The sequence below is a fragment of the Bactrocera tryoni genome, chromosome 3, assembly GCF_016617805.1.
Source record: "Bactrocera tryoni isolate S06 chromosome 3, CSIRO_BtryS06_freeze2, whole genome shotgun sequence".
Classification (NCBI taxonomy): domain Eukaryota; kingdom Metazoa; phylum Arthropoda; class Insecta; order Diptera; family Tephritidae; genus Bactrocera; species Bactrocera tryoni.
Window position 1 is genome coordinate 56399354 of NC_052501.1, and position 23528 is coordinate 56422881.

The following is a 23528-nucleotide window of genomic DNA, read 5'->3' on the forward strand; positions in this document are numbered from 1 at the left end:
TTGCCGACAATCATTACTAATATTTTACTTATAAACACTTTACTTTTGTTTGTTTAATTTGCTTACGTACGAATGTTATTGTATATTGGATGTTACATACATAAGTATGTTTATATTCATATACAATAAAGGCATATCCAAAATTAAATGCTTCTATTCGCTAATTTATTGCAAAATATTTGTGCAAATATTTATATAAGGAGTTATGCTAAGCTTGCCAAATTTGACTATCTCTAAAACACATTTATGTATGTATACATGTATGTTACGCACATATGTAAGTATACCTGCCTGTGTGAGTATAAAATACCCTGCGAGAAAACGCGACGTTAGTTTATAGCGATGAGCTTTATGAGAAAATTGATACAATTTCAGCACTTATATTTTATCCGGCCAAGGGCTGTTATTTCAGAGAATAAACCCCGTTTAGATCGGTAAGTCTCAGTATGAAAAGAATAAACGGATAATATGTACATGATTCCCGCCGTATTAATATACGAGTTTAGCCTTTAGTGATCTGTCCAGGTGAATAAATGATGAGTAAATCGATAACATATTGATAATTACATTCAAATACTATTGGAGTTTACAAAATTTTTCTCCAAACAAAATATTCCTACAGGTATAAAATGATATATGTATTTTAGGCAGTCAGTATCACTGTAAATAAATATACATGAGGGCAATATTTGTTTATTCATAAGTGTAAAACACTTCGGTTACCGTACCAAGTGTTGGTAACAACAAATAACTCACATTTCTAGCTTCAATTGGCAATTGCATGAAACTTGTGACAGTTAAATTAACACTTTAGTGCCAAACGCAGAAAAAATAAAAGTGTAATAACAAATGTAGTATATTTTTATAAATTTTTACAGGTATAAAATTAACTTTAGGACCAGCGGCGCATGAATGCACCAATGGCAAAGTAATAAAGTGAAATTTCAATGTTTACATATCAGAAGGTGGTAAATATACGTATGTATATATTATCTATATACATATATATTATAATGTATATATACATATACATACATATACTGTAAGTTCCAGTTTTTGCATTGCCTAAAGGTACCTTTAAGATTGAATTGTTCTTTGAACTATTTTAATCAAATGAACTTTACAATAGAAAACGGCAGCCCTATGATCTGATACGATCTTCATTTTCAACTGCATGACTTACAACCAAATCCATAATCTTCAGTTTTGCAAAAAGTTGATTTGGGAACGAACATGAGAATTTCTTTGGCCGTGTCCAGCGTAGGCACGAACACGACTTTGCGGTAAATTTTATTATTAGAAAACAGTTTGTTAAGCAGTCAGTAGGGTAATGTTTTTTTTTTTTTTTTTAATTTTGTTTTTGCATTTTCTGTTCCCTTACAGCCCTGACAGACGAGCAAAATTAATACGTATTAAGCAACTCTAATGCGCATTGAAATTTTATGGTGGCAGACTTGTGCATTTAGACAGCTGATAGTGAAATTTGTTTATTTCTAAAAAAACGTGAAATAAAAATGAATAAGAAAATAATAGAAATTTTGGTATTTTTGGAAAAATTCGTTTATTATTAACTACGTTAAAAGATAATAGAGTGAAACTAAAAGCAATTATTGATTTTAATGCGGAAAAAGTGTGTGAAAAAGTTAAGAATATTGGAAAAATGGATAGCAAACTGTGCGTTGTTTATTTTCTGCAATATAAAAATATTAAAATTTGTTTTTGTTAATATAGTACTTGCACATAATTTAATTAGCAATATAAAACTGCTTACTTCTCATGGTGTAAACGCAAAGGAGGCGGCAGACTTCAAGCGACATACATACTTATGTCAAAAAAAAGCAAAAATCGGCCATTTTCGAGCAGTGCTGCCTACTCAAATTTGGTAAATTCAGCTAAATGCACGAAACTCTTGTGCATTACAAACATGCATTACCATGGGTCAAATGCGCAAGTAAATGTAAATAAGCCCGCTAATGCATATTAGAGCTGTCGTCTGTCAGGGCTATTATACCCTTAGAATTAATGTAGAAACCCACTTTACCATTGGAAGGTTTCGAAAAAGGCCCAAAATTAATAATACCGCTTGACGTTCGGAGCGCTCGGAGTGCACGCTTCAAACTTTAAGCGCGTTTTTCTCAAAACACACTTTTTTAAACTGGCGGACATGATTCGGAAAAAAATAGATAAAAACAAGTAAGGAAGGGCTAAGTTCGGGTGTCACCGAACATTTTATACTCTCGCATGATAAAGTGATACTAATTTACATATTTTTTTTATTTTGCTGTAAAATTAATTAGATTAATTAATTTGAGCATTGAATTGTATTTTCATTTCCTAATGTATATATTATACAGAGAAGGCATCAGATGGAATTCAAAATAGCGTTATATTGGAAGAAGGCGTAGTTGTGAATAGCGTTGTATTGGAAGAAGGCGTAGTTGTCACCCATATTTCGTACATGTCATCAGGGTGTTAAGAAAATATTATATACCGAATTTCATTGAAATCGGTAGAGTAGTTCCTGAGATATGGTTTTTGGTCCATAAGTGGGCGAGGCCACGCCCATTTTCAATTTAAAAAAAACGCCTGGGTGCAGCTTCCTTCTACAATTTTTTCCGTAAAATTTAGTGTTTCTGACGTTTTTTGTTAGTCCTTTAACGCACTTTTAGTGATTTTCAACATAACCTTTGTATGGGAGGTGGGCGTGGTTATTATCCGATTTTCTGTAGAGTTTTGAACTTGAATATATGAAATGCCTGAAAGCGACTCATGTAGGGTTTAGTTGACATAGCTATAGTAGTTTCCGAGATATGTATAAAAAACTTAGTAGGGGGCGGGGCCACGCCCACTTTTCCAAAAAATTGCGTTCAAATATGCCCTCTCTAATGCGATCCTTTGTTGCCAAATTTCACTTTAATATCTTTATTTATGGCTTAGTTATGACACTTTATAGGTTTTCGGTTTCCGCCATTTTGTGGGCGTGGCAGTAGGCCGATTTTGCCCATCTTCGAACTTAACCTTCTTATGGAGCCAAGAAATACGTGTACCAAGTTTCATCATGATATCTCAATTTTTACTCAAGTTACAGCTTGCACGGACGAACGGACAGACGGACGGACGGACAAACAGACATCCGGATTTCAACTCTACTCGTCACCCTGGTCACTTTGGTATATATAACTCTATATCTGACTCTTTAGTTTTAGGACTTACAAATAACCGTTATGTGAACAAAACTATAATACTCTCCTTAGCAACTTTGTTGCGAGAGTTTAATAAAACAAAAAATGTAATTGTTTTTTTTTTTTTTTTCTTAGAGAATTAAAATAGTAATATAATAGTACGTGATAATAATATAAACGACATAAATAAGACAAAGTACCTTGATAGTTATTTAAAACCAGTTAAAATGATTTCATCGGATGTGAATTACAAATAGAAGTCTTTTGTTTCAATGCATGAATAAAAAAAAAAACAGAGATAAATTAAATTAATGGAATAAAAAGCTAGTAATTATAAATATATACAATACGAGCGATGTCCACTTCACACAGCAGACTGATCAGTTTATTGAAACTCATCTTAAGACCACTTTCAATGAAATTCGGTATATAATATTTTCTTAACACCCTGATAACATGTACGAAATATGGGTGAAATCGGTTCACAACCACGCCTTCTTCCAATATAACGCCCTTTTGAATACCATCTGATGCCTTCTCTGTATAATATATACATCAGGAACCAATAATGGTAGCGGAATAAAACTTTACAAAAATACGGTATTTGAAAAATATGTAAATGACGTATAATGAAATCTCGATTATCACTTTATCGTGCAAGGAAATACCATAAAATGTTTCAGTGACTTCATGAACTTGGCCCTTCCTTACTTGTTTCATTCGGAGATAAACGTATAAGTTTTTAGATGTGCCGACTCGGAAGCAATCCACATACAATTGGCTGTGTGAAAAACACGAATTCTCCAAATTTAAACCTGACGATAGTCAACAATTGACCTTGTGCTTTGTTGATATTTATTGCAAGAGCAAGACGCACAGGAAATTGTAGCCGCTTAAACTCGAACGGTAAATCGTTGGAAATCATCGGATTTCGTGGAATCGGTACGTCTTCGCCTTTGAATTTACCACCGATGATTGTGGCGTCGACTAAATTCGGCGACAATTTTTTAATTGTTAATCTGGTTCCCTTGCATAACTTAGGTGCGTTTAAATTGCGAATGAGCATTATGGGTGATCCAATTTTCAATTTTAGTGTGTATGGCGGCATTCCAGATGGCTCCAATGAGTTTAAAAATTCAACTGGATAATTGACAGCTTGTTATTCGTCCATTATTGTGTCGATTGACTTATAATTGATTTCTTCACCGGGAAGTTTCAATTGAATTTGATCATTGAGTTTGTTAACGTCGTCATTCTTTAGTGCTAAAATTGTGCGTTCATAAAGCCAAATCGAATTTTTGTAATTAATTATTAAATTTGGAAATACTTTGGCGACAACAGCTTGAATATTTGGTTGCACTTGACAAAAATCCTGTGGAAAAGAAATCTCATTTGTCGCAGGATCAATTGTAACCGGGCCGTGTTCCCTATGTCCAAAAGTTGTTGCGAAAATGTTTGAGCAGATGAGTCTTGCTGTAAATAAACACGCATGTTCGTTGATAGCGTGATTTTCTCGACTCTCCTCCAAAGATATGAAGATTTCAGGCAAGCGTTTGGCTCATCTGCGGGAGTTGAACGCGGAATAACCGGCAAAGTTTGACGAAAGTCACCAGCAAGAAGAATAGGAGCCCATCCCATTGGTTGATCATTTCCTCTAAAATCGCACAGGGTCTTATCAAGCGCTTTCAGTGATTTTTTATGGGCCATTGCACATTCGTCCCAAATCATAATTATACACGTTTTGAGGACTTTATCCATACCAGAATTTTTGGCAATATGGCAAGTTGGTGTTTCTGTTAGGTTTAAGTTTAAAGGAAGTTTGAGTGCTGAATGTGCAGTGCGTCCACCATCCAAGAGCGTTGATGCAATCCCGGATGATTCCACTTCGAGTGCAATCCATTTCTGCATTCGAATGGACGCCAGTATCAAATTTTTTGCCTGTCTCCCCTTGTGCATCAAGAAAAAATATTCCGCCTATCTCGTTTGTTACACGCTGCATGATCTTGTCATAAGCATTTTTTTGGTCCGGCATCAGTAGTTTTACATGAGTATCTATATAATGTTGTAACTGCTGCACAGTAAAGCTTAGTTGAAAATATTTTCAGAGTACTCTTGGTTAGGATCAGTTACACGCGATAAGAATATCTTCACTGAGACTTTCACGATGCGTTTTCCACAGCTCTTTGGATTCGACGGCGCGCATGTTGTTAAAATGATTACAAACAAAGTTCGAATTTGTTTCGGATAATTCGTAAGTTATGCTTCAGTGAATGTTGTATTCCAATGCTGATCACTTTCAAGTAGACCTAATCTGAAACACGCTTCCCAATAAGTCTCGCATTCATTCTCAGCGATAGTTTTTAACGCGGTAAATGAAGTTGGGCCTTTAATTGTATGAAATAACAATCTTAAATAATAAAATTTAGCATTATTCGTATGAACAGTATAAACACGCCCCAGAGCATGAGCAGAATACACACCAGGATATTCTGGAACAATTGCGTCATTCTTTCTTCTCATAAACTTCTTTTGAGACGTGTTCCATGTGTAATATTTGTGAACTTCAGGGTACAATAAAGTCTTGGCGAAATCGTCGGTTTAACACAGCTCGAAGAAAGCGGTGAGAGTAGTGTGCGGTGGTTGCGCAGCTTTAGCTTCTGCATTTTTCTCGTTGAAGTAAGCGAATTCCTGGAATTACCTGGAATTGAAAACGCCTCAGTAAGCGGATACACTTGCGGCGCTACAACTTATCTGCAATTCCTAAAAATCCTTAATTATTTACTTTCATATACTTCAGTATACTCCATTGTACTTAAACAGGTTTCATATTGACATATATATCCACAACGCATGTGTCAACACAAACTTGGGTTATAAGACAATAGAATTTCATCATCTATCATCTATATATGTATATATAAAAAAAGAATGTATGTCTGTGTGTTCCGGGTAGGCTCCGAAAAGGCTGGACCAATTGCAAAGAAACTTTCAGGAAATCTTTAGATTGACCTAACGAGTAATGCTGTAAAGTTTGGTGACGATCAGGGCACTTGTTTTTAACTGTCAAATACAGTTTTTATTTACTATGATGATATTCTAATGTTTTACGTACTTTTTAAGAATAATTTGGGTTTTTGTGTTTCAGATGATCCAAACATGAGAAATCGATATACCTCATGATATGTGAATAAAAATTTCTATGAAAAAAATGTCAAAAAAAAACGGCCCGATTACCCTACGGACCCCATAAGTTTAAAAATATTTAAAAATCGCAAAACGAAACGTAAGATAATAAAAACGTGTGTGATATACTTATGTATAAAGACAGATTAATTTTTGTCGAATTCCATAATCTGTATCCCCAATTGCAAGTAAATGAAATTAAACTTCACTAGCTTTTCGTTTTAGGTACTTCACCTGGCTTTGTAACGTCAATGACTTTTATTCCACAAAACAATTATCTTTTGAATTTCCGAAATTAGTACATCCATTTTCATATTTCTCTCACGATACTGCTGGATCATCTGCATTTGCAAACATATGATTGTATTTGTGATCTGCCCACATTTAACGCACCGTATCGTTCGCGCCGATGTTGTTGGGTCTATGGTGCACACGGTTTTATAATGATAGAATAGAATATTGAATACCGCTGACACTCATTGATCCCAAGCTGTTAAAGCTTGTTTTGGTAGATACCTAAAAAGCAATTGATTATCGATCTTAAGGTCCTTATAACCCAAAAGATCGGTCATATTTATTCCGAGTTTTAAGATACATTATTGGCAAAGCAAGAAATGGAGTCGAATATTTCAAGTAAAATATCATTACAGGAATATTTTAAGGAAATACCTTAAGGTGTCAACCAGAGGATCGGAACAAGGCAAAAAGTCTTTTCGTATTTTTAATCTAACTTCAATTTTTTTTTTTTTTTTTTATTTCTACTGATAAATAAAAAAAAATATGTATGTACATACCATTTTGGCCGACCACTTCTTGCCATTTTTCCGCTAGAGACATTATTCCACCATTGTAGAGCTTTCATCAGTCTAAATAGAAATTTCGAAATATCCAGAACGGAAGCGAGCGAACCATTGTTGTGCTACACGAACTGATACAGCATCGTCTCCGTAAAAATTTCAAAATATAGCGAATTTCTTCATGATTTTCACTCATTTTTGAACACCTGTAACTTTTTTTCAACTTCCCCGAATCCAATTTTTTTTAGGTAAGTGAAGCTTAAAATCTCACCTTTCACCTAAACTATATGGTATAACACAATGTAATTGGTAGCACTGGAGATATACGACATCTATTGACAAAACACGAAATATAATAGCTTATACACTGACCGACATATTCGGCATAAGTTTTGTTAGAAAATCATTATAAATATGTAGCATATGGGAGTTGGGGTAGTATCGCTTCATTAACTATTATCATGCCACATACTAAATAATGGTCATTGGGTTTCATTAACATACCTCACATACAATCACCAATCATATGGAGTAAAGTATATGTATATTGTATCTGTTTTACACACAATGATATACTGTTATGGGCAAATTATGTTCTGTATTATCTTTTGAATTTCTAAAATAAGTACTTTCATTTTCATATTTCTCTCATCATCCAATATTGACCGATATATCCGGCATAAAGTCAACTGGAAGTTCGAAAATCTTTATATTAGGTACATGGGGGCTCAGGGAAGTATTGACCCGATTCAAGCTATTTTTGATATACAGAATTATTATTGTCAGGAAAGGATTCTGTGTGAATTTGAATTGTTTATCTCACACATTTAATGATATTTACGGTCAAAAGTCAGTTATACTTAGGTACTGGGGTTCACGTATTCAGTACCTAGGGTCTGGAAGAGTTTTGGTTGAATTATAACAATTTTTGATCATAAGGTGGCGCACTTTAAAGAAATTATTTCTGCAAAATTTTAAACCATTATATTTATTATTTCTTGATAGGAAGTGAAAGAATCTAGGAAATGGAATTTAAAATTGTGCTATATGGGAAGTAGGCGTAGTTGTAACCAGATTTCGCCTCGTTTCATACTGTGTTATAGAAATATGAAAAGAATACGGCGTACTTAACTGAGTCGAAATTGGTGGGTCGGGTCCCGAGATATGAGACTTCACCAAAAAGTGGGCCCCGTACTACCTCGCCGGTGTGAGTTTCGACTTTGTTGCACTAGGCACTTTTGTAGAGTAAACAATTCTGAGAAATGTGCGTCTAAAGTCAAAGCGATGCCATAAAATACCTCTGATCTGTAGGAATTCAAAGATAAAAAATCAGTGCATTTTCTATGGAAAATTTTTACATGCATCAGTGTATTTTCTATGGAAAATTTTTACATGCCTTGGTCCAGTTCTTAATATTAATATTAAGGGCTAAATTTTTCAGGAAATGTTTTTTAGGGTATTTCCAAGGAAATTTCGTGACGGGACTAAAAAAAATTAATAGTTAAAAAAAAAAACACCCTAATATACATACATAAACTTATTAGAGGACGAGGCCACGCCCACTTTAACAAAATTTTTGGCCCACAGATGCCCACACAAATGGTGTCAAATTAGAGTTTTATATCTTAAATTAGTGCTAAGTTATGGGACTTTATAGGTTTTCAGTTAGTGGCGTTTTGTGGTCGTGACAGTGGTCAGATTACGCCCGTCAACGAACTCGAATTTTTTTTTGCAGACGGACGGACGGACAGAGAAACAGTCATCCGGATTTCAACTCGTCTCGTCATTCGGATCACTTATATATATATATATAACCCTATATCTATCTCGATTAATTGTAAGTGATACTATTATACTCTGTAGCAAGATGTTGCGAGAGTATAAAAATGAAGCGCTATTTCGTTATGTACTCGAATCACAGCAAAATCTAACAAAACAAATAGTCATCAAAAGTGTGAATCAGACAAAATTTCGGTTAATACTACCACCACAAAAGTGATCTTCGTGGAATAGCCTTCGTGTAAATTTCAGCACATATTTATTTAGTTTATATTAAGAATTATTTTTCACTTTTTAGTTTAAGGAAATGTTGGAGACCCTATAATGTATATAAATAACTTAGTTACCGCCCGTAGTGAAAAAAATTTGTCAAAAGTTGAGCCCGTAGTGGCAACGTTGAAATCAGCCGTTCTCTTTCCTTTTCATTAGAACAATGTTGCTATTGCTCAATACGCATATATAGTTTTGAACACAACTAACTTTTCAATTACAATTTTTCATAATATAAAATATCAAAACTGAAATCAAACTATTAAAAATACTTTATATATTTATAAATAATAGCGTTCGACTCTGATTTTGAGTTAGTTTAAGAAAATTTCAAATTTACAATTTTTATTATTATTACAGTATATCGAGACTGGCAGCCCTGCGTTGTGAGAGAGCAATCAGCTGAATCGTTTCTACGGGCAAAATTCAAATCGTGGGAAACTCTACGGTAACGTACGGTAAAGCGGGAGGTAGAAGCTGTGTTGGCTAATCACTTACAATGCGCTCTCATAAGAAAGGTCGTATCAGCTGATTCGGGCTGCGGTTTTGCGGTGTTCGCTGTTTCTACTAAAATATCATTTGCGACTGGCCATCGTTCGTTTCCAATTGAAATCTTACCAAAAAAAAAAGGTGCGTGGAGTCCCTACGCGTGGATGAAGTTATACTTCTTAGTGATATTCCAAGAAATGCATATCATTTTGTATGAAAGAAAACTAGAAAACTTAAATTCACATTTTATAAATTTATTATGCACTTAAAATGAAGAATAAAGCAAAGTCTAAATGAAGGAACTTTGACTAGAAAAGTAGTTCTGTCTCTTCATTGCGGAAGAGAATATGCAGCGTAATCATCTCTCTTTTGTAATCCATCAACACGCGTTGAAGGCCCAGCAGTTATCGGCGAATTGACGATCGTTGATTCATCAGTAGTTATAGATGCTCCCGCAGAGATTGATGGAACAGCAAACGTTGAATCTTTTTTACACGCTCTCTGATATTCCGGAGCTGTTTTCCTCTTCCTCGTTTGACTGCCAGCTATCATTTCCAATTTCTCCTTTTCCCGCTCTGCTTTCTTTCGTGCTCTTATACTTATATGCACATATATTTGCATACATTGCCGAACAAATAATGCACAAGCATACAAACATACATATGCATACACATATGAATATGTCACCAACAAAAAATTGATCTTCACAAGTCAATATGGCAGCCAAATTGGCGAAGAACAAGTGTAGTAAATTTTTGCAACAAAAACGATTTCATTCATGAACGCAGGCGCAGAGGCCGTAACATCTCCCCGAGCATGCCTTTGCCAACAAGTCGTCTTTTCGCGACGATGGCAAAAGCCAAGAATCATAAATTGCACAACTTTCTGGTGCTTCTCGCAAAAATCTGCGTCGATATGTATTCACGATCATACGTATACATACATACATATTTACGCATGTTTGTAGGGGAAGCTGCTACAGCGGCAAGGGGTGACAAGGGGCGGCCATTACTTTACTTATGCCATAGAAATTCTATTGCTACGAATATGGAAATGACAACGAAATAATGCAAATATGCATATTTCTTTGAAGAAATGAATGATCCTGAGAAGTATAGTCTTAACTTTTCAACGGCCAACGCAGAGCATTTCAACCAAAAGGAATTTATTCATTAAAATCACCACTCAGAAGTCGTTTTATCCGTTGTAAGCGAACGATTTTCGAAGAAACATCATTTCTAATATGCCACAAGACAAAATTAGAAATGAACTCTTAAACCTCACGCTGTCAGATAAAACGATATACCTCGTCATCGCGGGTCGATTTTCAAAAAATGTAAATGAAGGCTAACTACAGAAATGATCCTGTAAATATAGCCTTAATTTTTCAACGGTCAACGCGGAGTATTTCAACCAAAAGATACGCAAAATAGTTGAGAATTCGCAGAAATGAAAGACAAACGAAAGAAAAAGAAGCATAACTTCAATAATGCACAAGCATACAAACTTACATATGCGCACACATGTGAATATGTCACTAACCAAAAATTGAAACATTGTTCTACAAAAACAACAACAGCATAAGAAACGAACAAACGATCGTCGATTGTCACCGCTTCGCTTGCTGCTCGAACATCTTCGCAGACAAGGTTGCATTAGATTCATATTGAGCAAGGTTGCGCAACCTTTTCCGAACTCGTATAAGAAGTATAACTTCAAAAATATGTAAACTCAGAGACTTGCTTCATTGTTCAAGACCACTTATAAAAAATGTAAAGCAATGAAAATTAAATAAATTTGTGAAATATTTTCAATGGAAAATTATTAAAAACAAAACAAACAAACGAAAAGTTTTATTACTCAACGTATTTTTAATATAGCAGTTCCCTCGCGATAATTCAGTTATTATAGGACACGTTTTGTCTGGTGCACAAAAATGGGTATAAGAATAGTTCAATTGCGAAAAATCATATTATACTGTTGAAAAGAATGAGTTAATTATGCAACTTGACAAATAATTAAGCACGTGATAATGAGGAGCTTGCAAAGTTGACCATGTACTACGCAAAATGGTGTGCAGGGGCAGGTTATACATAGTGCGCATGGGTGCATAAAAATGCGCATGATATATTACTAAAAAAGAACATATTTTTGCAACCAAGCTTCTTTCGTAATATTATTTCAAACGTCGTTAAACTATTGTTATTTTATTACTATGTTGGTATATCCGCTGGCCTTATCGTATTAAAGTAAATGAAAACTCTCGCCACAAACAGTCAGAGTGTTCATTTACTTTACTTTTATCTAATATTTTTAGCAACTTGACTAAAATATGGAAGATTACGAAAGATGAAACGCTAGTTACAAATACAACTTTAATTCGATGCGAATTAACTGCAAAAAATAACTTCTTCATTTAAAGCACATATAAGGGAAACCATGATTTTCTTACAAGATGTTTACTGACACTGTAAAGTGCCAATTTATAGTAATTACATACTGCGCATTATTTGCACAATTGACCCTCGGCAACATAATTGCTATTTGCAAAGACACAAAAAATAATTAATTTACAAACACATACACCGTCGAACTGTCATCGTAACCGGTTGCTTTTCGCTCTGTGCTTATTGAGTTTGTTAAAACGGTATAACGGTTTGTTCTGCGTTTATATTACGCTCGTGCTTTGTTTGTGAATTAATTTTTTATCGTTTTATATCTTTTCAATCACTTAATTTCTTAACTTGTTAAACTAAAATTCGCGTTTACTATGGCCCCTGGGGCCACCAAATTAGGGGATAATAGGTTTTCCCTATTATCTCCAATAATGAAAAAGAAAAGAAAAAAACTAAATCCGATCCCGTTAGACCAATTTCCAGAATTACCAGTCTCAAACACGGATGATCCAAAATTTTTGGTCATGTCATCGCTGGACGACAACAAGCCACTTAATTCGTTATCAAGCTTCGCTACGTATAAAGGTATTCAAGCAATCAGTAAGGAAGTAAGTAAAGTTACTGAGCTACGTGATGGTAGCCTACTGCTCTTTGTAAATAACAACAAAACAGCTAGCAAATTTCTTTCTGCAAAAATTTTACCTGGCGGAGGTCATATCAATGTCAAGCTTCATAATACTTTGAATACGGTTAAAGGCACCATATACGCCCCATTCCTGAATAACTTATCAGAAGAAGATATTGTTGATGGTCTTAAGGAGCAGGGTGTTTCTGCTGTACATAAGTTTTCACGAATTGCTGACGGCTCCCGTAATCCTACGGGTGTAGTTTTATTAACTTTTGATAAATACAAACTTCCTGAAAGAATTGATGTTGCCTGGAGGAACCTTCACTGTCCGTCCGTATTACCCATAATCCTATGCGTTGTAAGCAATGTCAATTAATTGGCCACACAGCAAAATACTGCCGTAATTCACCTTCTTGTGTCTCATGCAACCTCCCTTCCGATCATACCCCACCTACTGAATGTAAGAGAATAATGTGTGCAAATTGCTCGGGCGACCACCCGGCATCATCTAATACTTGCCCTAAATATCAACAATCCAAAGAAATATTAAAAATTAAAACTATTTATAAATGTAGTATGCGTGAAGCTGTTACCAAGTATAAAATTCAATTTTCTCATACAACTTCTAATGCAAACTCTTTTGCCTCTATAGCTAAAATTTCTAACAATACTAATCAAATCAATAATGAAACAACACCTAATAACAAATCCAACAATCCTACCAAAACTAATCTAACAACAACTACAGACATCAATTCATCTAAACAATCCCTTCCAACCCATCCTACCTCCTCTTCTGTCACTTCTCCTTCCCCTCTCTTTTCCCCTTTATCCATCTCTGACTCTCCTCTCAATATCCTTTCCTCCTGTCCTATCACACCCTCCCCCACCCTTCTCCTGCTCGCAAGATCCTCTTGCATTACCCAATTTTCCTTCTCTTGCAATGAAGACATTTAGTTTAAATAAAATATTCGTAGCTTAACTTTTTTCTTTTATAAGTTTACATATGATATGATTACACTTCTTCAATGGAACATTAACGGTTATGTTAATAATTATATTAACTTAGAGTTACTTATGGGATCGTACAATCCATCTATTATCCTGTTGAATGAAACTCACCTATCTTATAATGCCTCAGCTTTTACCCCTAGGGCTTATGTGGGATATTTTATTAATCTCCCACATAACACCACCAACAAGCAGGGAGTTGCCATCCTAGTTAAAAGAAATCTACCTCACGTATTACTTCCCATACCCCTTTCAATTTTTTCTTCTGTAGCTATTGAGATCCTCGCCCCCTATAAAATTTCAATCATCTGTGCTTATTCCCCTCCTGATCAATCATTTTCTACTACTGAATTTTTAAATCTTATTCCTTCCGGTTCAAATCCTTTTATCTTGTGTGGTGACTTCAATGCTTGGAGTCCCCTTTGGGGCTCTGCTTCGGCTAACTCCAAGGGACGTAGCATTGAGGATGCCTTACTAAGATCCAACTGCATTGTTTTAAATGATGGTTCCCCCACCCATTTTTCCACTCACTCTACCTTCACTAATATTGATCTTTCCATATGTTCTGCCTCCCTCTCCTCAAAAATATCCTGGTGTTGTATTGATGATCTCCATGGCAGTGATCATTTTCCCATCCTTTCAAAATATCTACTTCTCGCCCTCATTTCATTTTTTAAGCCCAGATCTCGGTTTAAAAACTGATTCGGCTGATTGGGATAGGTTTGAAGAAGCCTGTTTTTCGCATTCACGTTATTTCCCCTTTTCTTCCAATATAAATCAAGAGGCTTCTAGAATCCAAAAAATTATACGTTCTGCTTCTAACTATTCTTTTCCCCTTTCTTCTTCTAAACCAGTCAAGCTTGCTCCTCTTTGGTGGAATAATGAGCTTTCTGCACTAAGAAATCTGAAACAGATCGCATGGCATCAATTTAAACGTTTACGTTCTGCAGTGCAAACTTAATAGCTTACAAAAATCCAATGCACTTTTTTCGCCATAAAGCTAAGGCTGCTAAGGTTCATTGTTTCCAAGAATTTACGAATAATATCACTTCTTCTTCGGATTCTAGAAAAATCTGGACTGATATGAAAAGACTGGCTGGTTTATCACCTTCTTCTCCTATCACTTATTTAAATACTCCTCGGGGCACTCTACTATATCCCAAAGATATAGCCTTAGAGTTTGCCACCCGCCTTTCCAATATTTCTTTGGACTCAATTTCTCTTCCACGATTTTCCTCTAGTAAGCTTTCTTCTCTTTGCTCTCCTTACCTTCCTCCTTCCACCTTATCTCAATCAGCTGAATATTTAGATGCCGATATATCTGAACTTGATTTTAATTTAGCCCTCTCGTCAGTCAAGGGCAAAACTCCAGGCATTGATAAAATCTCTTACCTTATCATCAAGCACCTTCCTCCATTCCTTATATCCCGTCTAGTCAAACTTTACAATAGTATTTTTCTCAGTGGCAACTACCCTGTCCTCTGGAAGACTAGCGCGATTATTCCTATTTTAAAACCTGGTAAACCTCCTGGTGTGGTCAGCAGTTATCGTCCCATTTCCCTTCTTCCTTGCCTTGGTAAATTGATTGAAAAGATTATTGCTACTAGACTCGCCTGGTATGCTCAATCTAATAATCTCATTTCGCACAACCAAGTTGCGTTCAAGAGGGGGCAGGGTACGTTGGATGCTCTCCTGCACCTTGATCACTTTATCTCTGATACTCTGTCCCACAAAAATCATGTTTCTATTCTTTCTTTAGATTTCCTAAAAGCATTTGACAGGATTGGGATTCATGTAGTGTTAAGACAGCTTAGTAGGTGGAGAGTGGGTTCTCGTATTTTTAACTTTGTCAAATCTTTCCTATCCAACCGTAAATTAAGTGTTATCATATCCAATGTTTCATCCTCTGTTCTACCATTAGATAATGGTACCCCACAAGGGTCACCGCTCTCGGTGATCCTATTTACTATTGCATTTGATGAAATCAGTACCATTCTATCTGATTTTGTTACTATCCGGCATCAGATTTATGCTGATGATTTAATTTTATTTTCAAAAACTTCAAATTTGACTTCAGTAACAATTACTTTCTCTGAAATTTTATTGCGTCTTTCTCGTTGGTCCTCTACTTCAGGCACATCAATATCTTTTCCTAAATCGAAACTTTTTCATATTTGTAAAAAACATCAATGTACTATCCCAACGCTCACATTTGATAATACAAACATTTTGTGTACAGATAGTATTAAGTTCCTTGGTATTGTATTAGACTCTAAGTATACATTTAAGAAACATTGTCAGTATATAAGAAAAAGACTTTTGTTAATTTAAATATTATTAAATACCTCTCATGTAAGCGCTCACTCATCGGCTCGGCTTTACTGGTCAACGTCACTAAAGCCCTCATCTCATCTGTAATTAATTATGGCTTGGAAATTTATGGACATCATTCTAAGAATCATCTAAAGATGCTTGCTGCGCCCTATCATTCTTCAGTTCGTTGTTCTCTTCGAGTGTTTCCAACATCGCCAATTAAAAACATACTGACGGAAGCTGGCCTACCTTCTCTAAAAGATGCAGTGGAAGATAGCTTAAATAAGCTTTATTCAAAACTCATACTCAGCACGAACTTTACTATAAAAAAGGACTTTCAATCATCACTTTGCAGAAAGAGGTCTCCTAAAATACCGTCTTCTATTTTTAAAAGTGCTTTGTTTGCTAAAACCAATGAGTTGCCGCTTAAAATATTGCTGCCTTGCAGTAAATATATTCCACCGTGGAAAGTAAATGAATCTTCTTTCATTAGTGATCTTACTTTTCTTCGCAAATCCATCACTCCAAGCACTGTGTATAAATCTCGATTTTTGGAATTATCTGCGCACTTCAAATCTTTTGGTTGGCAGTTTATATATACTGATGGCTCCAAATCGTCGCATACATCTTTTGCTGTAGTTGATGATAACCAACAAAGAATATCGTATGGTTTATTATTTCCATTTTGTTCAATTTTTACCGCTGAAGCTACGGGTATTCTCAAATCTGTCCAGTATGCCCAACAAAACCTTGGTAAATTCATCATCTGTACAGATAGTCTATCGTGTTTTCAAGCTTTAAAAAACCGCAGTAACTACAATGACGTCATTATTGGCATTAGATCGCTGCTGTTTTCGTTAGCACATAGACTAAAAATAATGTGGATACCCGGTCACTCTGGAATCATTGGAAATACTTTTGCGGACTCGGTGGCTAAGGAGGTGTGCATCACTCCAACAACTACATCTGCCTTGTTTGTTAAGAGTGATATAAAACGGCTTATTATTCAACAAAGATCCACTAAATTGGCGCTTGATTGGATGAATTACAGACACCACTACTCTAGAATAAATTCAAATCGTATCAAACCATCCTTTCCGTCATCGCTTTCATCTAATTATATCATTCCATATATCAGACTTCGCATTGGCCACTCCATTATCACACACGCTCACATACTAAATGGCACTCAGATCAACCAATGCCCATTTTGTGATTCAGATTTAAATCTATTGCATCTTCTGCAACATTGTCCAGCACTTCAAACTCATAGACTGTCAAACTTCAATAATACTGATCCAATAATTTTATTGATGGATCCCTCAAGCAACAACATTTCGAAAATCTACAACTTTTTGAAAGACAGCGACCTTCTTCGACGCATATAACATAACCAGTCGGCCGATAGCCCATGATGCTGAGTGCTGCGTATTTTCTTAAGTTTGTATAATAAATTGTATTATTATGTAGCTTTTATAAAATAAAAAAAACTAAAATAAAATCTATAACAAAAGTGTAAGTTACAAAATTGGAACTGAATAATCGCAAAGAGCAAAACATCCTCCTTCACTTGTAAAAAATATCATTTAACAGAAAATAAAGTCCGAGAGGCTTATTTGATGCGGCAGAGTAGCGTTAAGAGTCGATCAAATTTGCCTTTTTATACTCTCGCAACAAAGTTGCCAAGGAGAGTATTATAGTTTTATTCACATAACGGTTGTTTGTAAGTCCTAAAACTAAAAGAGTCAGGTATAGAGTTATGTATACCAAAGTGATCAGGGTGACGAGTAGAGTTGAAATCCGGATGTCTGTCTGTCCGTCCGTGCAAGCTGTAACTTGAGTAAAAATTGAGATATCATGATGAAACTTGGTACACGTATTCCTCGGCTCCATAAGAAGGTTAGGTTCGAAGATGGGCAAAATCGGCCCACTGCCACGCCCACAAAATGGCGGAAACCGAAAACCTATAAAGTGTCATAACTAAACCATAAATAAAGATATTAAAGTGAAATTTGGCACGAAGGATCGCATTAGGAAGGGGCATATTTGGACGTAATTTTTTTGAAAAAATGGGCGTGGCCCAGCCCCCTACTAAGTTTTTTATACATATCTCGGAATTTACTATAGCTATGTCAACCAAACTTTACAGAGTCGTTTCATTCAGGCATTTCCATATACAGTTTAAAAATGGAAGAATTCGGATAATAACGACGCCCGCCTCCCATACAAAGGTTATGTTGAAAATCACTAAAAGTGCCTTAACCGACTAACAAAACACGTCAGAAACACTAAATTTTACAAAAGAAATGGCAGAAGAAAGCTGCACCCAGGCTTTTTTTAAAAATTGAAAATGAGCGTGGCGTCGCCCACTTATGGATCAAAAACCATATCTCGGGAACTACTCTACCGATTTGAATGAAATTCGGTATATAATATTTTCTTAACACCCTGATAACATGTACGAAATATGGGTGAAATCGGTTCACAACCACGCCTTCTTCCAATATAACGCTATTTTGAATTCCATCTGATAACTTCTCTGTATAATATATACATTAGGAACCAATGATGATAGCGAAATAAAACTTTACACAAATATGGTATTTGAGCTGAGGTAACCCTTGTGGAAAAATTGTCGTGATCGGACTATAACTTTTCAAGGTCCCTGATATCGAACACGAAGAACTCAGTGCCTAACCTAACATAACCTAATTTTTCACCGAAAATATCGGTAAATCTCTCAGACATTTTCATGTAATTCAGAGGGCATCATTTTTATACTCTCGCAAAAAAGTTGCTAATAACAGTATCTCGATTATCACTTTATCATGCGAGAGTATAAAATGTTCGGTGACACCCGAACTTAGTCCTTCCTTACTCGTTCTAGTTTTACGCTTGTGAATCATTTTCAGCACACAAAAACATGTGCAAATCCTTTTGCTGAAAAAAAATCAAATAACGCTGCCAACCACTGATAACAGCAATTGTAGGGAGATTTAAGTAGAACGAAGCAAGATATGTATAAATACCACAATAGTTCTCCCTTAATATTTCAAATTCAAATTTAATCAGCGCGCTTCGTTGTCAGCGCACTCTGTGCATCGATCTGTGAAAAAAAAATCTTGTAACTTATTATAATTGCTTATAATTTGATGCGATTTTTTTGATCAATAACCTCATTCCAAACCCATATCAACAAACATATATTTTTCTCTGAGTTTAGGGGGTGTTTTAACACCTAAAACCCCGTGGATCCGCCACTGAGAAGGACTACAATAGAAAGTTACATCTGGTGGCTTCAGAGAGTTAAAGTTTGGTGAGGTTTTAGAAGTAGAGCGGTTTTTATACATATTTTCCACCGATAATGCTTTTGAAACCTCATTAAGATCGTCAATAAACGATTAAATCGGGAAAGAAATTGTAAGCTTATACTGACTTAGGCATCCAACACATGTTTACCAAAACATAAACAAACATAACCTTACCGTCATTGAACAAACAAAATCATATTTTTTCATTGCGTTGAAAATGTCAAATTTCGTACCAAAAAGTGATGACTTTGCGGAAAGTATTTCCAAAAGGTGGTTTCAACGGTTTAGAGGTAAATATTTTGAAGACCACCAAAAACGTTTGAAGACGACAAACTGGGAACAATATTGGATGAAGATAATACGTTGGGTCAAAATCAAAAGGTAGTCATGTTAAATTTTACACAACAAACAGTTTCAGATCGTTTGAAAGCTATGGCGAAAATCCAAAACTGTGGAAAATGGAAAACCGAAAAAACTGTTATGAAATTTTGCTTCAAAGACACGAAAGAAAACCAATTTTGCGTCGAATTGTTACTGGCGATGAAAAATGGATTTATTTTAAGAATCCTAAACGAAGAAAATCACGGGTTAAACCAGATGGGCAGCGGCACCTTCCCATTCCTTAAATCACAGTCCTGTTTAGGTTGGCTGTAGTCGTCATCAAAAGTGGGAATTTTCATCCGAGGCTGTCGTTTCTTTTTTATTGGGAGTGGTTTCTACCTGGCGGGTTCCAAACCCAGCACAAAACTTCGCTAGGCGAGTAGTATAAAGTTTTCTTCACATTTTTATAGGGATCCGCTTGTTTTAAGACCGAACCTTAAACTGATACCGGTACACCTGGTTTACAAAATAAAACTATGAGGCTTAAATTTTTCTGCCTGCCATCTGAGGTCATAATTCTATATACATAAGTATATATGAAAATTATCATGATGACCAGACTAGTTAAATTCCTGGTATCACACCCACACCAGGAATAAAAGGATGTCCAACTTATTCCAGTGTGAGAGCGCTTCAAAATTAGCGTTTTTTATGACATTTTCCATCGAACAAAATAAGATCTTTTGGATATTTAAATTAAAACACCCAACATTTATTACGATTGCAAATTATTATATATTGGACTTTTAATATATGGTGAAACTACTTAAATCCTTTTTTAAGATTTTATGATATATTAAAACAACTGACTTTTGATCTTTCAATACTTAATAAGGTGAATTAAGTCTGTTAGTTCTCAATTAATGAATGTTTTTAATCATTTGTGATTGAAAATTAATTCGACTATGCATCGAATTGTAAAACGTTTCATGAAATATATTTAAATTCTGGATTTTCTTTGATTTTCATTGGTTTAAATTTTTTATTAGCGATCTTGAACGGCGGCAACAAATCCCTCCGTTCACATATATTTTTGGATTAATGTAATGCGGCCGTTCCAGTCATTCCAATTGCAACACGTCAAAACCTACCCAAACCAGTCAACTGTCAAAGTTCGGTAGGTGAGCGGTTCTCACATTTCCAGTGACAGGAGAGTTGGTCATCTCTTTATCTCGTGTGCATGTCCCGCACTGTATGGTTCAATGTACTTATTACAAGCTAAGTTTTTTACAAAAAAAAAATATCAGTCAAATTGACTCGAAGCATTATATAATGATTTTTAAACTTTTGGTTGACTTTATACTATATGTATAGATTAATCTGTGAGCTATCCTAATGAAATTAAAATACATATACAATATATCCGCCATATATTGATGAAATCTGGTCAACACCTCCATATTACCATATCCATGTCTCCATATACCATATTTGCAACTACTTGTTGGCTTTTATCGGTAAATACTTAAGATATCTATGCATACAAAATAAAGTAAAGGTTAAATATTATATACATAGATTATAGTGGGAAAGCGAAAATGGAAGAAACAGACCCCAACCCCGCATCACATACAATCGTTGTCATTATTCTAACCGACTTCATGGCGAATATATCGGGCAATGTGGGAGTTATCTTTATAAAATTGCATGGTTGAATTTTTCCTAAAATACCTTATTATATTATATAGAAAAGTGTAGACTCTTTGTGTTTACAATCGTAATGTATATCGCATATATCTCACTTTAACATTAACCTTTAACATTAGGTTGATGTCGATATAAATATTTCAAACGCGAAGCAAAATGCAGAAATGAAACTAAGCGAATCTATGACCTATACTATAAGTTAATATATTAGCAAATACGTATGAATGTAACCCATTCACAACTTCTTCAAATGAAATATGTTGAATTCTTACGCAAAATTTTCGTTTTTTAGAGTATAAAATGTTTGGTTTCTCCGCCACCTAGCTCCTCCTTACTAGTCTCATAACCGCATTTTACCTCAACAGGTGGGAGTATTTCACGGTGATCTGCTAGCATTAAAGTGAGTATCTTACGGTAAATAAAATTTCTTAAGAAATCTTAAATTAAAATTTAAGATTGCGTGGGTATATATTTGTATGCAAACATTGTTCAGATAAGATTTTAATAAGTAGTAAGCAATTCTTATAAACATAATTGGTGCAAGTTGACTTAAAGTCTAGTGCGCAAAAATACCCAACACTGATGTTTGCTCGCCACTTGATTACTCAACTCCTTTTTGGTTTAATATTTTTCAAATGAATATGTTATAAAATCGTTTTTGTTATCATTTTATTTTATTCTTTTTCTCTTCTTTCTGCAGTTAAGTGTGCGCCATAAAGCAAATGTTTGATTTATATATATATGTATATTTTATACTGGAGCTATTATTATTATTAGTTATATGTATGTACTCATACATATGTATATATAATACATTGGTACAAAAAAAGCTCCCGGAAATTGTAATTATATTCCCCGGGTAAACGATATTTCCGAAAAAAAAGTATTTTGTTATATTTTGTCCTCACTTACTAGGCCAAATATTAACGCGATCTGTCAACCAGTTTGTTTTCAGCAGCTGCTTGAGTCAGTACACCTCAGTAGTGCGTTGCAATTTTTACAATGGATAAAAATATTGCACATAGAATTTGTGTAAAATATTGTACTTCTAACCAAATTCCATATGCGGAATCATTGCGAATGTTGGTAAAGGCTTATGGTGTTCAGTTTTATCAAAAACACAAGCCTACGAGTGGGACAAAGTCTTCCAAGACGGTCGAGAGATCGTCTTGGAAGACATGCCTCGTTCTGGACAACCTTCCAGTTCATCAACTGATGAAAATTTAAAAAGTGAAGGATATGGTGCTTGAAAATCGTCAGGCAAGTGTTAGAGAAATGGCAAGAGAGCTCTACATCTCTCAGTCCGTTCGAATGATTTGGAGGATATTTTGAGTATGAAACGCTTTCTTGCTCGACTCGTCCTGATAAAGCTGATTCTTTTTAAAGAGTACAATTGTGACCGAGTTTTTTTCTTGTTCACAAAAATAAATTACCGCTCCGTGGAACCCGTTTCAGTCGATCGTTGAAAAATCGTTGGTATAAGTGTATTATATCTGGTGGGAATAATTTTGAAAGCGACAAAATAAATATTGATGAATAATAAAATATTTTGCGATTTATTCACAAATTCCGGGTTTTTTTTTGTCACAATGTATGTTCGCAGACCTGTTTGTAACTTATGTTCTGTAAATTTTTTTTTTTTGTGTAGTCAGTATAAATAATTGAAGCAATTTATTTTTAGAAAATATTTACTGTTATACTAACAGTAGCGGGTATGCTAATTTGTATTGCGATAATAAAATTAAACACTGAAACCTTCGTATGAAAATGGTTTGTGATAAATATTAGCCAAAATTTGTAGTTGGTGAGGACTACTTTATCTGAAACCATAAATAGAAAAAATATTGCTTTATCTCCCCTCTTTACCATGTAATAAATTTTATAAAATGCATTGGACTTGTAACAGAATTGAGAAAACGGGTGCTGATAAATATTAGCCAAAATTTGTAGTTAGTTAGGTGTAGTTACCCTTTAAATGGCTTTATCTGAAACCATAAATAGGAAAAATATTGCTTTATCTTCGCTCTTTACCGTCCAATAAATATTATAAAATTCCTTGGACTTGCTACAAAATTGAGAAAACGGGTTTACGTCGATCCGAGCGTAAATTCGTGTGCTGCGCAAATGGGGACAATGCGCTC

General features: G+C 35.0%; 1 protein-coding gene and 1 pseudogene across 3 annotated transcripts in view; both read right to left on the reverse strand.

The window, feature by feature from the left end:
- The window catches only part of LOC120771899 (protein singed wings 2), a 58309-nt gene that overhangs the window by 18434 nt on the left and 16347 nt on the right, over positions 1-23528 (reverse strand). Inside the window, exon 2 of one of the 3 annotated variants that reach the window (XM_040100172.1) lies at positions 5663-5880. The exons of the other annotated variants lie outside the window; for them this stretch is intronic. The gene's annotated coding sequence lies outside the window, so the exon portion shown is untranslated. The remainder of the gene's footprint in view (positions 1-5662; positions 5881-23528) is intronic. 3 annotated transcript variants of the gene reach the window in all.
- On the reverse strand, positions 10881-11081 carry LOC120773164 (annotated as a pseudogene).